The following is a 15,239-nucleotide window of genomic DNA, read 5'->3' as shown; positions in this document are numbered from 1 at the left end:
AAATACCAATAACTATCACCTAAATAATAAAACCTACCCCAAAGTGCTATTGTAAGAAGTAAATGAGTTAATACATGTAAAATCTTAAGAAAATGATGGTACATAGTAAAGACTTAATAAATGTTTTAAATTATTATTATGTCTCTTTTTTTACTACTTGATGAGCTCCTTAAGAAGTGGGTGATTTGCAAGGAAACTCTAAGGGATTTATGTCTTTCACTGCTCATGTATCTGCCCACATAAACAAGGTAGGGAAGCAGTTGCTTCTGTTTTTCTTTTGTCTTAAAAATCTCATGTGAGTATCTCTCCCTGGTAGATTATAACCCAGAACCATGTCACCAAGGGATTCTTGGAAACACCATTCTTTGGACTTCAACCCCTCTTGGGTAGGAGTGGGAAATGGTGCTGAGTTGCTAACAGATATTATGAAACACAAGGGTTAAAAAATTAAACACAATTAAAAATATTAATTTGGGATTTCTTAAAGTCTTAACTATGCTAACAGGCATTGTAAAACTCCAAAAGGAGATTAGCTTATGCTTTCCAAACATATTTGACACAGAGCTCTTTTCTCCAGATGACTTCTTTTCCATGGAGCACCTGGGCTGGGAAGAGTCTATTGTTTTCTCTGAACATTCTGGGCTCAATAAAGCATTATGACACATGTTGACATTGACGAACTAGTCACCAAGGGTGAGATGTCATGACATTTCAACACTCAGAACCATTGGGAAACTGCCAGTGGTTTGTAAATACCTCTCATTCCCTCCAACCTACCCTGTTTGCCTTGGTATGCTATGGGCAAATGTTAGAACAGTCAATAATAATATAGAAATAAATGATAGTCAACTGACACAAACTTCATAAAATATGTTCTTACTATTGTGATGCCATGTTAGTGTTCAGTCACTCAGTTGTGTCTGACTCTTTGTGACCCCATGGACTGCAGCATGCCAGGCTTTTCTGTCCTTTACCATTTCCTGGAGCTTGCACAAACTCATGTCCATTGAATCAGTGATGCCATCCAACTGTCTTGTCCTCTGTTGTCCCCTTTCCTTCCTTCCCCCAATCTTTCCCAGCATCAGGGTCTATTCTAATGAATCAGCTCTTTGCATCAGGTGGCCAAAGTATTAGAGTTTCAGTTTCAGCATCAGTCCTTCCAATGAATATTCGGGAATGATTTTCTTGAGGATTGACTGATTTGATCTCCTTGCTGTCCAAAGGACACTCAAGAGTCTCCTCCAGCACAACAATTCAAAAGCATCAATTCTTCAGTGCTCTGCCTTCTTTATAGTCCGACTCTCACATCCATACATGACTATTGAAAAAACCATAGCTTTGACTATACGGAACTTTGTTGGCAAAGTAATGTCTCTGCTTTTAATATGCTGTCTAGGTTTGTCATAGCTTTTCTTCCAAGGAGCAAGGGTATGTGATGCCATACTGTAGTTGAATTTTGAATTAGTTATCAGTATCTTCTTCAGTCCTCCTTTCTTAATCGATCCAGTGAATATGTAAATGTTTGTATGTTTGTGTGTTTGTGTGTAGATAGAGTCCAGGTAAGGTTCTGGACAAGGAACTATCACTTTGGACCACTCCAAATAAACTGTACTGATGATGCTGTCAGTCCAGTAGGGCTGGAAGGCAGGGCTTGAGCCTAAGAGGATTATTCTTAAACCTTGGTTCCTCCTACCTGCTTATAGTAAAACATGAGAAGAGAGAGATGAATTAAAGAAAGATGTGCTAGCAAAAAGGGAGCAGAATTTAAGGATCTTAAAAATTCTCAGCCAGTCTGTGTTTCAGAAAATGTGAAAGTATCTTCTAAAGAACACCAAGGTATGGCTGGATTATCACTCAATGAAGAGTTTATGGGATTATGCAAGCAGAAGTACTGCCAGCTTTTTAAAAAAATTTATATTTATTAGTTGGAGGCTAATTGCTTTACAATATTATAGTGGTTTTTGCCATACAGCTTGAACTGAAGGGGGCAGAGAGAGGTACAGTGAAGGAAGGCTGTCAAACTTGCTGAATTCTATAGGATGAGATTATAGAGCTATTTGAGTATGAATGTGCAATATCCTTCAAAAAAGGGAAAAATGATTCTGAAGACAGTCTGGAAGTCATCAGGACTGCCATTCCCATCACACGCCCAGGGGAGGCTTTCCTTCTTAGTTACAGAAGAAAGGGACCTGGCAGAGCTGTATAGGTGGAGCCCTTCTGAGCCAAAGGGGTTGGACCACTCCAGTAAACTGTACTGATGATGCTGTCAGTCCAGTAGGGCTGGAAGGCAGGGCTTGGGCCTAAGAGGATTATTCTTAAACCTTGAGATTTAATGGAGTGTGCTTGGCTGGGACGTGAACTTGCGTGAGGTCTTTCATCCCTTTTTTCTTTGTATTTCTCTCTTTTGGAATGGGTATGTCTACCCTGTGCCTGTCCAGCCATGCTGTTTTGAAAGCACATAACTTGTCTGGCTTCATAAGTTCGTAGCTGGAGGTGAATTTTGCCTCAAGATGAGTAGTATTTCAAGTCTCTTTCATATCTATGGGATATGAAAGTCAGAAAGAGTGTGTCCAACTCTTTGCAACCCCAGGGAATTCTCCAGGCCAGAATACTGGAGTGGGTAGCTGTTCCCTTCTCGAGGGGAATCTTCCCAACCCAGGGATCGAACCCAGCTCTCCCACATTGCAGGCAGATTCTTCACCATCTGAGCTACCTGGGAAGCCCTTTAAACGAAGGGCCCTGATCCAGTTGGATTAGTGTCCTTATAAGAGGAGAGCTCACTCTTTCCCTTTTGACATGTGAGAAGACATGAAGAAGGCTGATGGCAGACCAGCACCAGAAGAGAGCTCTCACTGATATCCCAGTCCCCGGGCATCTGAAACTCTGACTTCCTAGCCTCTCACAGTCAGAAATAAATTTCTGTTGTTTAAGCTACCCAGTTTATGGTATTTGGCTATAGCAGCCCTATCTGACTAAAACTGGGGCCAAAGGATGAAATATTTACCTGTCAAGCTTGAAAACAAGGAAGTCTATAATCTTATTTTTTCTAAAAGGGGATTATTAATTTTTTTATTGTGGTAAAAACACATAGTATTAAATTTACCATCTGAAACATTTTAAGTATAGAGTTTAGCAGCATTAAGCACATTCACACTACTGTGCAAATCATCTGTCTAGCTTTTCCATCTTGTAAAACTGAAACTCTATACCTATTGAATTCTAATTTTCCCTCCTCCACTCCTCCAGTCCTTGAAAACCACCCATTTTCTCTTTCTATGATTTTGACTACTTTAGATACTTCATACAAGTGCAATCATACATCATTTGTCCTTTTGTGACTGTCTTATTAGCATCATGTACTCAGGAGTTATGCACATTGTAACAAGTGACAGGATTTCTTTCTCTTTGAAGGCTGCATAATATTCCATTACATGTGTACACCAGGTTTTCTTTATACATGCAGCTGTCAAAGGTCTTTTGGGTTGCTTCCACCTTTTGGCTATTGTGAATAACGCTGTATGTAAAGGAGATTATGTGTTTACTCCATGAGATGATTTTAGAAGAATAAGCTGGTACTAAAGTCAGTGGATTATTTTAAGTTTTCATGTCAGTGATAATGATGTATAATAGCTGCCTGTCAAAACTGTGATGATTAAATAGTTGGAGCAGTAAAGGAGGACTTTAAAAACAAATATAGAGAAGAAATTGCAGACTGTATTTAATGGCATAATTGACATAAATCAATCATACGTCAGTTCTTACCATATAATCTGAACTTTTATAACTGTTGTCACAGAGAAGCTCCCAATGGTTTTCTGTCAGTGATATTATTACTATAATGCATAAAGTCAACTGCTAGTTTTCTTTGGAAACATTAATTGGAAATGAAAGACTCAGAGTTATTTGCATTCTTTTTGCTTTCTCACTCACATCTTTGTTTAGTTCTTTGTTACTCTTGAGTACATTTTTCTTACAGGGCTCCTTTTGAGAGGTTGGAATGCTCCTGACCAAGTCCTTATACCTCTTCTCCATCTAAATTTTCTCATCCAGTTCCATGGTTTAAATATCATCTATATGGTAATAGCTTGTGTATCCTATTCCTGCCTCTCCCTTGAACTGATAACCATATATTAAATTTCTGTCTTAATTTCTCTAGCAATCTCCTAACTGGTGTCCTTGCTCCACACTGCAGCCAGTTCAATCCTTTTTAGTTTTTTTTTTTAATATTTATTTATTTGGCTGTGCCAGGTCTTAGTTGCAGCATGTGGCATCTAGTTCCCTGACCAGGGATCAAACCCGGGCCCCCTGCATTGGGAGCATGGAGTCTTAGCCACTGGACCATCAGGGAAGTTCCCTATTTTTTAAAAAATAGACTTCATTTCTTAAAGAAATCAGAGGATCATAGCAAAATTGAGTGGGCGGTACAGAGAGTCTCCATATATCTTCTGGCTCTACATGTGTGTGGCAGCTCAATTCCTTTTACCCATGAGCCATACTGTGTTATTTTCCTGTTTGGGGTGCTCCATGTCATATATAGACTAAAAGCCACACTTCTCTCCTATGATGCTCCTCATGAATCCTGGCTGCCTTTTCATTTTCTTCTATTGTTCCTTACTCTCAAACTGCTCCAGTCACATGACTTTCTAGCTATTTCTCAACTGCACTAAGACCATCCCTATTTCTGGACTCTTGTACTTGTTGCTTGTTTTGTGGAGACTGCTCATTTACTATATCTTTACATGGCCCCCTACCTCACTGGTTCAGGTATCAGCTCATTTGTCATGATGCTCATTCGTCATTCCCTGGGATCTTCTCTAAGAGAGCAACCCTGTCACTTTCTGCACAGTTTTAATGTGCATCATAGATTCTCAGCTCTCTCATCACTTGACATCATACAGGGCTTCCTTGGTGGCTCAAATGGTAAAGAATCTGCCTGTAATTCAGGAGACCAGGGTTCAATCCCTGGTTCAGGAAGACATTGTGTTACTTTGTGTTTATCTGTCTCCTCCTCCAGTAGAATGCAAGTTACATGAGAGCAGGGACATTTCTAGTTTGTTTTCAGTGAATCCTCAGTTGTCTGAAATAGTGCTGAACACATAGTAGGCTCTTTATATCAACTGGTTAAATGAATGAATATAAATACACTTTGTGCTATTGTTTGAAAGTTGACTAGTTCTGTTTTTGTGCTCAACTGTTCTTTTTTCTACTCTCCCTTTTTATTCTGATAGCAAGTAGTTAGATTTTGCACCAATCAGTTTTGGGTCATTAGCATATTTCTTTGGAATTTAATAAGATGCAATTGTAATATTCTTATAGTTGTCTCTAATGACTCATTATTTCATTCCCTCTTTCATTACCCACGGTCAGGCTTCAAACCTTTATATTTGTGGATTCCTTAACATATCCAACACACTTCTTAGTGGAATGCTTTCTCATGTACCCACTGAGAATATAGGTGTTCTTAGGTATGAATTCCCTCACATTCTGGTTTTTTTTTTTTTTAAAATTTCAAATTGTATTCAATTCTTATTTAAACTTTCTTCTTTTCCTTTTAGGCAGAGAAAGAGGACTTCAAACCTTTTTCCAAGTTTAAGCTTTCTTTTTAAAAACATATTTAAATTTATTTAGTTATTTATTTGGCTGTACCAGGAGGATCTTTGATGTTCATTGTGGCAGGTGGGATCTTTAGTTGCAGCATGTGAACTCTTGGTTGGAGCATGTGGGATCTAGTTCCCTGACCAGGGACCAAACCTGGGCCCCCTGCACTGGGAGTGGGGAGTCTTAGCTACTGGCCCACCCGGAAAGTTCCCAAGTTTAAGCTTACTTAATCCTTCTTTTAGCTCTCTTTCCTACTAGCTCATCTTCACAGCTCTTTCCATTGAGCTCAGATATGTTTACCAACCTTCCTTGTACCAACTCATCTGCTGTCATTTAAGCCACTGCTGTAGCTCACCTTCCTCATACCCATTACTGCCCAATCTTTTGAAGAAATCAGTATTTCTACTTCTACACTTATTCATTTCATGTTTCTACACCTTCATTTCCATTTATCCTTTGTACTGTTTTTCAAAATTGCCATAGATACAGTTGAATTGCCATGTCGTGTTACTGCAGCTCAGTGATTCAGTTATACATTTTTATACATTCTTTTTCATATGCTTTTCCATTATGGTTTCTCATAGTTGAATATAGTTCCCTGTTCCGTGCAGTAGAACCTTGTTGTTTATCCGTTCTATTTATAACAGTTTGCGTCTGCTAATCCCAAACTCCCAATCCAACTCTTCTACCCACTCCCACTTGGCAACCACCAGTCTATTCTCTATGCTCCTGATTCTATTTCTGTTTCATAGATAGGTTTATTTGTGTCATATTTTAGATTCCACATGTAAGTGATAACATATGGTATTTGTCTTTCTCTTTCTGACTTCCTTCACTTAGTATGATAATTATGCTGCTTTATAATATCCACAGGCGTCCCAGGTGGTGCTAGTAGTGAAGAAAGCACATGCCAATGCAGGAGACATAAGAAATGCAGCTTTGATTTCTGGGTTGGGAATATCCCCTGGAAGAGGGCATGGCAACCCACCCCAGTATTCTTGTTTGGGAAATACCATGGACAGAGGAGACTGGTGGACTACAGTCCATGGAGTCACAAAGAGTTGGACAGGACTGAAGCGACTTAGTACAGCACGTAATATCCACACCTTTTATCCCATAATCATCTATTATCTTCTGATTTATCAAATCCAATCATTTCTTCTTCATCTTCATATCAGATGACTTTTCTTTGACACTGGACTTTTTGGATCTGTTGTATATCTCACAATCCCATCTCGTTTTTATAACCTTCTTTAGCTTCATTGTCTCTTTTCACACGTATTTGGCTATCATATGTAATTACTTCATTGGTTCCTGTCTTTCAAATATGAAAAAAATGGATGCTACCTGAGGTTCTGCACTCAGTTATTGGTGATAAAAACACAACTCAAACCAGCCTGAACAATAATAGATTATGTAGAGATGGGCCTTTCCATGGACCCTAAAATCATCAACAGACTCTGTCTGCTCTGTTCTGTGGGCTCCATGTGGGGTTGACCACTGACAGCTCTAAGCTGACATTATTCTCATAACTAACAATTCTGGTGAAGAGAAAATATCTCTTTTCTGATAACTTTGTATCTTAGATATGATACTTACTGGACGTAGCTTGGGTTCTGGAATCCTCCCTGAATTAATCACCTTAGTCAGGGAGGTGGGGAAAGGACTGGAATGAACAGGCCTAGGTCACAAACTCCCATAATTGGGATTTTGGGCATGTTTTTTCTTTGAAGCATGTGGCCTAAAAATGGGAGCGAGATAGACTCCCAAAGAAATACTGAACAGCTTCTCTTCCTGTACTTTACACTGTATCCCTGGGCTCTGTTACCACTTCTGTTAGCATCTTTATGCTGATACCTTGCACATATTGTAATTTAAGTGAGCCTTTCCTGTAAAGCCACTGGAAAATTAAATGGAGCTAGAGTTACTGCTCTAAATGGTCCTTATGAGGAAAGCTCAAGGCACAGTGTCCAAGGTGAATGCCACATTCATGCCTGGTTTGTAAAGTATTTCTGGATTCCCTGGTGGTTCAGATGGTAGAGAATTTGCCTGCCATGCAGAAAACCTGGGTTCAATCCCTGAAGAAGGAAATGGCAACCCCTCACAGTCTTCTTGTCTTGAAAATCCCATGGACAGAGGAGCTTGGTGGGTCACAGTCAACGGGGTTCCAAAGAGCTGAACACGACTGAACAACAGACACTTTTCATTTTCTACCCAGAACTGTCAAATGAATGAAATAACTGAGTAGGGACGTATTACTCAAATCCAGGTATACTTGGAGAACTTCTTCCCTGTATCGTCAGGAAGCCCACCTAAGGCAGGTACAAACTAGGGTCTGACCCTGAAGCTGAGGAAAGACTGGGAGGAACTTCAGGGCTCTTTTCAAGCAGGTTGGTTTTCAGTTTTAGATCTGAGTGCTAGGGACAGACTAGCAAAGTATGTAGATTCACTGGGAAGAGCATCGGATGGTGGCAAGGAGGAGTTCAATATGGAAGGGACGGTACAGGTGGGGATGGAAACTGGATAAGCAGTGACTTGGAGTCTGCACCCAGGGCTTAATTTCATACAACAAGTACCAGGTGTGGTTGAAAGTAAAACTTTGTGATAAACCCAAAATATTGTGAATGCTCAAAGGCAGGCTTTTGTGTACCTCTGTTTCTACCAGTTGTGTTTGTATTTTCCTCTTTGTAAGTATTGAATCACAAATAAAACAACTAGGTTGAATTAACTAATTCTGTCTTCCCAACTGTACAGTTATCTTCCCGATTATACAAGTCTATAATCCTGAGTATTCAAAAATATGATGAAAAGTAAAGGCAGAGATTTTATTTGTTTTCCCTTCACTAATTCATTAACCTAAAATGGCACCTTGCACAAAATATTTGTTGATTTTGAAAGAATGTTTTACATGGAGAAAATGAAATGTGGGCTATTTCTTTTACTCTCTCAGAATTAAAGAATATTTTTTTTTTTTAAAGAATATTAAAAACACTTTTTCTGGTATCTGACATGAAAGGGGGATGCTAACAATTTGACTTGAAACTTGGAGAGTTTATCACTGTTATAAGAAAACTGTGATAGAAACAGGTCAATTCCCAATGTTAGTTTTCGAATAGGTTTGCCTTCAATTTACTTGAATAGTTCTTGGACTTACCTTAGAGAAGAAAGGATAGATTTATGTTTTTATTTTAATATTTAGTTTCAGTTAGCTTTAATTCTAAAAATATCAAGCTTTTATCTGTTACCATTCTGTGGAAGACTTTTATCAGATGATGGTATAAGGTGAGAGGTTCTCTTAAAATCACTTAAGTAGGAAACCAAGAATTTCAAGTTGTCTTTTTCAGAGTTGGAATCATTATCCTTGCTGTTGTCGAGTTGTAAGACCAAATTATATCACTAGGTGGCATAAGTTGCAAGTTGAAAGGCCATAGTGTTACCAGATAGGAACTTTAATAGCTGATATATTTACTTGCCCTCTAGTTCATTTTTGTATGTCGGTATATTCCCTGGGTCAGGAAAATCCCCTGGAGGAAGTCATGGCAACCCAAACCAGTATTCTTGCCTGGAGAATCCCATGGACAGAGGAGTCTGGATGCTACAATCCACAGGGTGACAGAGTCGAACATGACTGAAGCGACTTAGCACACACACATGTTAATCTTGGAAACTCTCACCAGGGAGAATAGAAATTTTGTTTGGATGTTTACTTAACTACATATAATAAAATAAAAAACAGGCAGCAAGCTCTTAGTTTAAAAACAATTAAAAAGAGAGCTATAGTTTTTATTAATTGAAGCCATTCACTTTTGAGTTAAAAAAGTGAGGGGGCATCACGGGGTAAGTAAAGCCATCCCCAGGCAAAACTGCAGAGTGGCTGGTTACTCCCTCTCGCTGTATCCTGTAGGCACCAAAATAGATAGCTCTCTATTTTCCCCACTTGCTGCTGGAAAGTCCCTTCTCCCAGCTGCTGCTCTTCCTGCCATTCCCAGCTGCTCTGTGGTCACCGCCGTGGACACTGACCAAACTCATTTTACTTCTCCGTTTGTCAGAACATGCCTATTTTGTGTTTCATCCTTCTGCAGTCAGAGCTTTGTGTTCTTTCCTTCTTTCCTTGTACTGGCTAATTCAGAACAAGCCCATGCCCATGTGTGAATGGGGATCGGGATTTAACGGGTGCACTAGCTCAGCTTCGCTTCGTTCTCCTCTCTTAGATAAAGTGTGTTTTCATAGAGGTTCTAATGGTCCAGTCAAACAGGAAACTGAAGGCGTAGTCAGTGGGTAAGTGAAGAGAATATCAATCAGCGGTAGGGACCCACCCTGGGACTATTGACAGTGATGCCCGCATTACTATTCCCTTTGCCATGGAGTAGTGCCTTTCCCAGGGAGCTGCAGACATAAATGAAAGAAGGCAGTTACTAAAAGCTCAAAGCTCCAAGCTGCTGCTGCCGATGTGTATAGGGGGGTGACCAGGATGAAATATTCTGGTTTTTCTTTCCTTTCTTATTCTGGCTTCCTGCTGTTGCTTTTCACTGGGGAGCCTGTGAATGTGGTACATAGAGATCAATGTCCCAGGCTGCAGAACGGGACAGAGGAATTGGAACGTGAATGTGGAGGGGCAAATGAAAGCATCCAGCACAGGGAACTTCTGAAATCAGTATTTCTTTTTCTAGCTAGAGCCTCCAAGTTGGGAATTTCAACTAACCAGCTTGTTGGCAAATGGGGTCTTAATGTATTACTCAAGTTCCAATAATATACTATTTTTTTTTTTTTTGGTCTTGAACTATACCTGATGGATATCACATAGCTAGTATCTATTTATTCACGATTGTCTTTGTACATCAACAAATAAGTAGGTACTTTATCTGGATATTTTATTCCCAAAGGAGATGTCTTTGGAAGTGTTCTCCTCCACTGTCATTAGTGGTTCTTAGTATATCAAAGACCATAATGCCGTATGCTCCCGTCTTCTAAATAGTCTTGAGAATGCAAATGTAAGCACAAAGCATGTGTTTTATACCACAAAGATTTTACAATTCCAGTTTTTATATAATATACCCCAAAACTTTTATTTTTTAAAACTATATTTATTTATTGGCTGTGTTGGGTCTCAGGTGTGGTGCATGGCCTGCAGGGCACAAGGGCTCAGTAGCTGTGGCTCGTGGGCTTGGTTGCCCTGCAGCACGTGGGATCTTAATTCCCTGAAAGTGAAAGTGTTAGTCGCTCAGCCGTGTCCGAGTCTTTGCGACCCCATAGACCGTAACCCACCAGGCTCCTCTGTCCATGGAATTCTCCAGGCAAGAATATTGGAGTGGGTTTCCATTTCCTTTTCCAGGGGATCTTCTCAACCCAGGGATTGAACCTGGGTTTCCTGCATTACAGGCAAATTCTTTACCTTCTGAGCCACCACCCAAGTCCCCCTGCATTGGAAGACAGATTCTTAAACACTGGACTGCCAGGGAATTCCCCCAAGACTTTTTCTAAAGTAAGAAAACTTCAGGCCTGAACACATTATATATGTGCCTGTGTGTGTTAGTTGCTTAGTCGTGTCCAACTCTTTGTGATTCCTTGGACTGTAACCCGCCAGGCTCTTCTGTCCATGGGATTCTCCAGGCAAGAGCACTGGAGTGGGTAGCCATGCCCTCCTCCAGGGGATCTTCCTGATCCATGGATTGAAGCTAGGTTTCTTGCATTGCAGGCAAAGTGTTTGCCTTCTGAGCCATGAGGGAAGCCCGTGTGTGTGTGTGTGTGTGTGTGTGTGTGTGTGTGTGTGTATGTATGCTTATGCTCAGTCACTTCACTCGTGTCCGACTCTCTGCGATCCCATAGACCATGGCCCACCAGGTTCCTCTGTCCATGGGATTCTCCAGGCAAGAATACTGGAGTGGGTTGCCATTTCCTTCTTCAGTGATAAAATATGAAGTGAGTGAAGTGAAGTCGCACAGTTGTGTACGACTCTTTGCGACCCCATGGACTGCAGCCTACCAGGTACTCCTGTCCATGGGATTTTCCAGACAAGAGTACTGGAGTGGGTTACCAATGCCTTCTCCCATGTATATGTGAGCTCAGTTGCTCAGTCATGTCCAACTCTTTGTGACTCCATGGACTATACCTCACCAGGATCTTCTGTCCATGGAATTTTCCAGGCAAGAATACTGGACCAGGTTGCTATTTCCTACTCTAGAGAATCTTCCTGACCCAGTGATCTAACCCGAGTCTCCTGCACTGACCGGAGGATTCTTTACCACTGAGTCACTTAGGAAGCCCTTTGTGCTAACTTCTGCTGTCCTAACTCAAGCTTGCTCAGGTGACTGAGTTGTGGTTTGAGCTCCTTGATGAACTGATTGATTTTTCTCTCCATGCAAAATAGTCCTGGCACTTTTACAGTGAGGAAGTAACACAGGCCATGATAGAGATTGAAACAGGGAGAAATTTTCCTCGGCCATCACTCAAGACTGATTTGGGAGATTCCACAAAGGATTGAGCTCAAGCACAATTCGATACTCTGCATATAATATATAGTTCCCCTCTGCTGAGCCTTAAATAAAAATAATTAACATACAAAATGGATTTTCTTGTTCTTTTTTTCCCCTGGCCCAGATTGTTTTTCTATGAGAAGAGATTAGCATGCCCCCAGAGAATCTGGTAGCAAAGATTTAGAAATGCTTCACCACCCCAGACTGCTTACTAGTTTACTGAGAGGAAACTTTGCAAATAATTTGGATTTTGGTCACCCTCTGACTTGGACCCTTAGATTCTCCTGGTATTAATACTTACTGCCAGGTTGCTAAGCATCTGAGGTAAAACTAGGCCTTCCTTGGCACTCTTATTTTTAACTCTAAACATTCTCCAGGCAAATTTACGGACATCTATTGCCCCAGCTACCAAATATACACAAATATTCCTCAGTTAAAATGTTCTCCTCAAATTCAAACACAACTGCTTCATAACCTACTTTTCTAATCTCCTTTTCAGATAATGCCACTACAATCTACCTGTGAATAATCCTGCATGCCACCTCCTTCCTTCCTTCTCAGTAAGTCACTAATTTCTGTTGGAAACATGGTCTTCTCTCAACTCTTTACCGCTTCCCATAGATCAGATCATCATTTCCCCACATGGGCCCTGTGCTCTGCTCACTCTGAATTATTCTCTCTTCTCCAAACTAGCCAGAGACCCTCATGCTTTTGTTCTGGCCTCCCAATCTCTTCATTTTATCTGTTCTCACTAATTAGTTCAGTTTCTCTGTGATAAGTGTTGGTTCCTCGGCAATATGAAGCCATGACTGAAATAGCTTCTTTCTCTTGGTTCTTATGATACTTTGTGTATACAATTTCCAATATGTTATAGCAGTTACTGTTGCACTATACTTGTTCATTTCTATATATGTCTTCCCAAAATCCTGAACCTCTTTGAGAGTTAACACTTGGTCTGAATATCTAAGTATCTCTAATAATCATAATCAGCGCTGAATAAATGTGAATTAGTAAATAAATGATTTTATGTGGCATAAGAGCATCCTCTTGTCATATAAATGAAACTATATTCTGTTGATGAGGTCAAATGGCCTCACTTAACATAGAGGAGACTGGAAAATATAGTCCAACTATTGTCCAACATTTGGTGAATAACTGGCTTGTCTGCCATAGGAACTGTGTTATTGGGAAGATATATATTTGGAAATATTAGATGCCCCTTTAAAATAAAAGAAACATCATTGTGTAGTGAATCCTGATTATTATTATTATTTTTTGCTTTAATATTTGTCTTTGTCTGATACTAATATAGCCTTACTAGACTTCCTTTGAGTGATTTTTATCTGGAGCATGTTCTTCATTGTTAAAAAGCTGTGTCTTTATATTGATCATATTTATGTGTCTTGTAAACAGCAACTAACTGAACAATTTTTATAAATCTAACATGACAATCTTTGTTGGAAAACCTAAATATTTAAATTTAAATTTCATACCTAATGTAATTTATGACATGTGTGCTAAGTTGCTTCAGTTGTGTGGACTCTTTGAGACCCTATGGACTGTAGCCTGCCAGGCTGCTCTGTCCATGGGATTCTCCAGGCAAGAACACTGGAGTGGGTTGTCATTTCTTACTCCAGGGTTTCTTCCTGATCCAGGGATTAAACCCGTGTCTCTTAGCTCTGCATTGGCAGGCAGGTTCTTTATCAATATCGACACCTGGGAAGTCCAATTTATGACATATTTGGATTTAATTCCTCCATGTTACTTTATAGTCTTTATTTGTCCTTTTATATGGTTCTTTTCTCTTTTGCTACCTTCTTTTGAATAAGTAAAGATTAAAAAGATCCATTTCCTTTCAATCAAAGTATGTGCATTATTACTTCCCTAACTGATGCTAAACTGTTTTTCAAAATGACTTTACCAATTTTGTTCTCACCAGCAGTACATGAGAATTTTCTTGGCTTTACACTCTCACCAGCACTTGGTATTGTTTAGCTTCTATTATTTTTGGTCATTTGAAGGGTGTGCAATGGTATTTCAAGGTGTCTTAATTTGCATTTACCTGATTGCTAGTGAGGCTGATTATCTTTTCATGAGTTTACAGGCCGTTAAGATGCCTTTTTTTTTTTCTAAAGACAAAGTGCTCTTTTTTTTTTTTTTTCTGTTGGGTAGTTTGCTTCTTTCACATAGATTAGTAGCAGATATAGAAGATACGTCTTCTTTATACTATTCCTCTGGGGCTTCCCTGGCGGCTCAGACAGTAAAGAACCTGCCGGCAGTGCAGGAGACCTGGGTTCGATCCCTGGATTGGGAAGATCCCCTGGAGAAGGGAATGGCACCCCACTCCTGTATTCTTGCTTGGAAAATTCCGTGAACAGAGGAGCCTGGTGGGGTACAGTCTATGGGTCACAAAGAGTTGGACGCGACTGAGTAACTAACACTTTTGTCAACTATGCATGTCGCAATTGTCTTTTTCCACACTTTTGCTCATTTCCTTCTCTTTCTATGGTGTCTTTTAATGAGATTTTAGTTATAATGTTGTTAAACGTATCATCCTTTTTCTTAGAGTTAGTAGTTTTTGTATCTAAGATATCTTTCCCTTCCCTGAAATCTTGAGGATATTTTCCTATATTATCTTCTGAAAGCTTTATAGTTTGTTTTTCTCAAAGATCCCTATCTTATTTTGAAGTGACCTTGGTCTGTGGCAGGAGGCAGAGCTTTTTAAAATAAAGATACCCAGTTACCTTAGACCGTTTATTTATAATAACACCTTTGTTATAAAAAGGAAATACCCATTTCCCTCAATTTGTAACAACCTCTGCCCCAATTTGTAATAATGCCTCTGTCATTTGTATGTTTGTGTGCTAACTTCTTTTCTACTCCACTGATAATCTGTCCCTGCAGCATCAACAGCTGTATTTATCTAGCTGTATATAGAAGTTGCTTTCTTGTGGCAAACTTATTTCAAAATCCATCCAATGTAGCTTAACACATAAGGCTCTAGGTTCCAGGGGTCAGCATGTATCCTCAGGGCAGAAGTCATTTGGGTACCAATTTATCACACTGTATTTCTATTTACTTTTTAGATGCTTAGCTATGTATTAAAAGAATCAGTAGTGCAAGTCATATCATATCGGTGCTTTGTCTGGAAAGACCTCCCAGGGTGTC

This window comes from Dama dama, chromosome 6, assembly GCF_033118175.1.
Source record: "Dama dama isolate Ldn47 chromosome 6, ASM3311817v1, whole genome shotgun sequence".
NCBI lineage: Eukaryota > Metazoa > Chordata > Mammalia > Artiodactyla > Cervidae > Dama > Dama dama.
The sequence above is the reverse complement of the archived record's forward strand: the minus strand, read 5'-3'. Positions refer to the sequence as shown.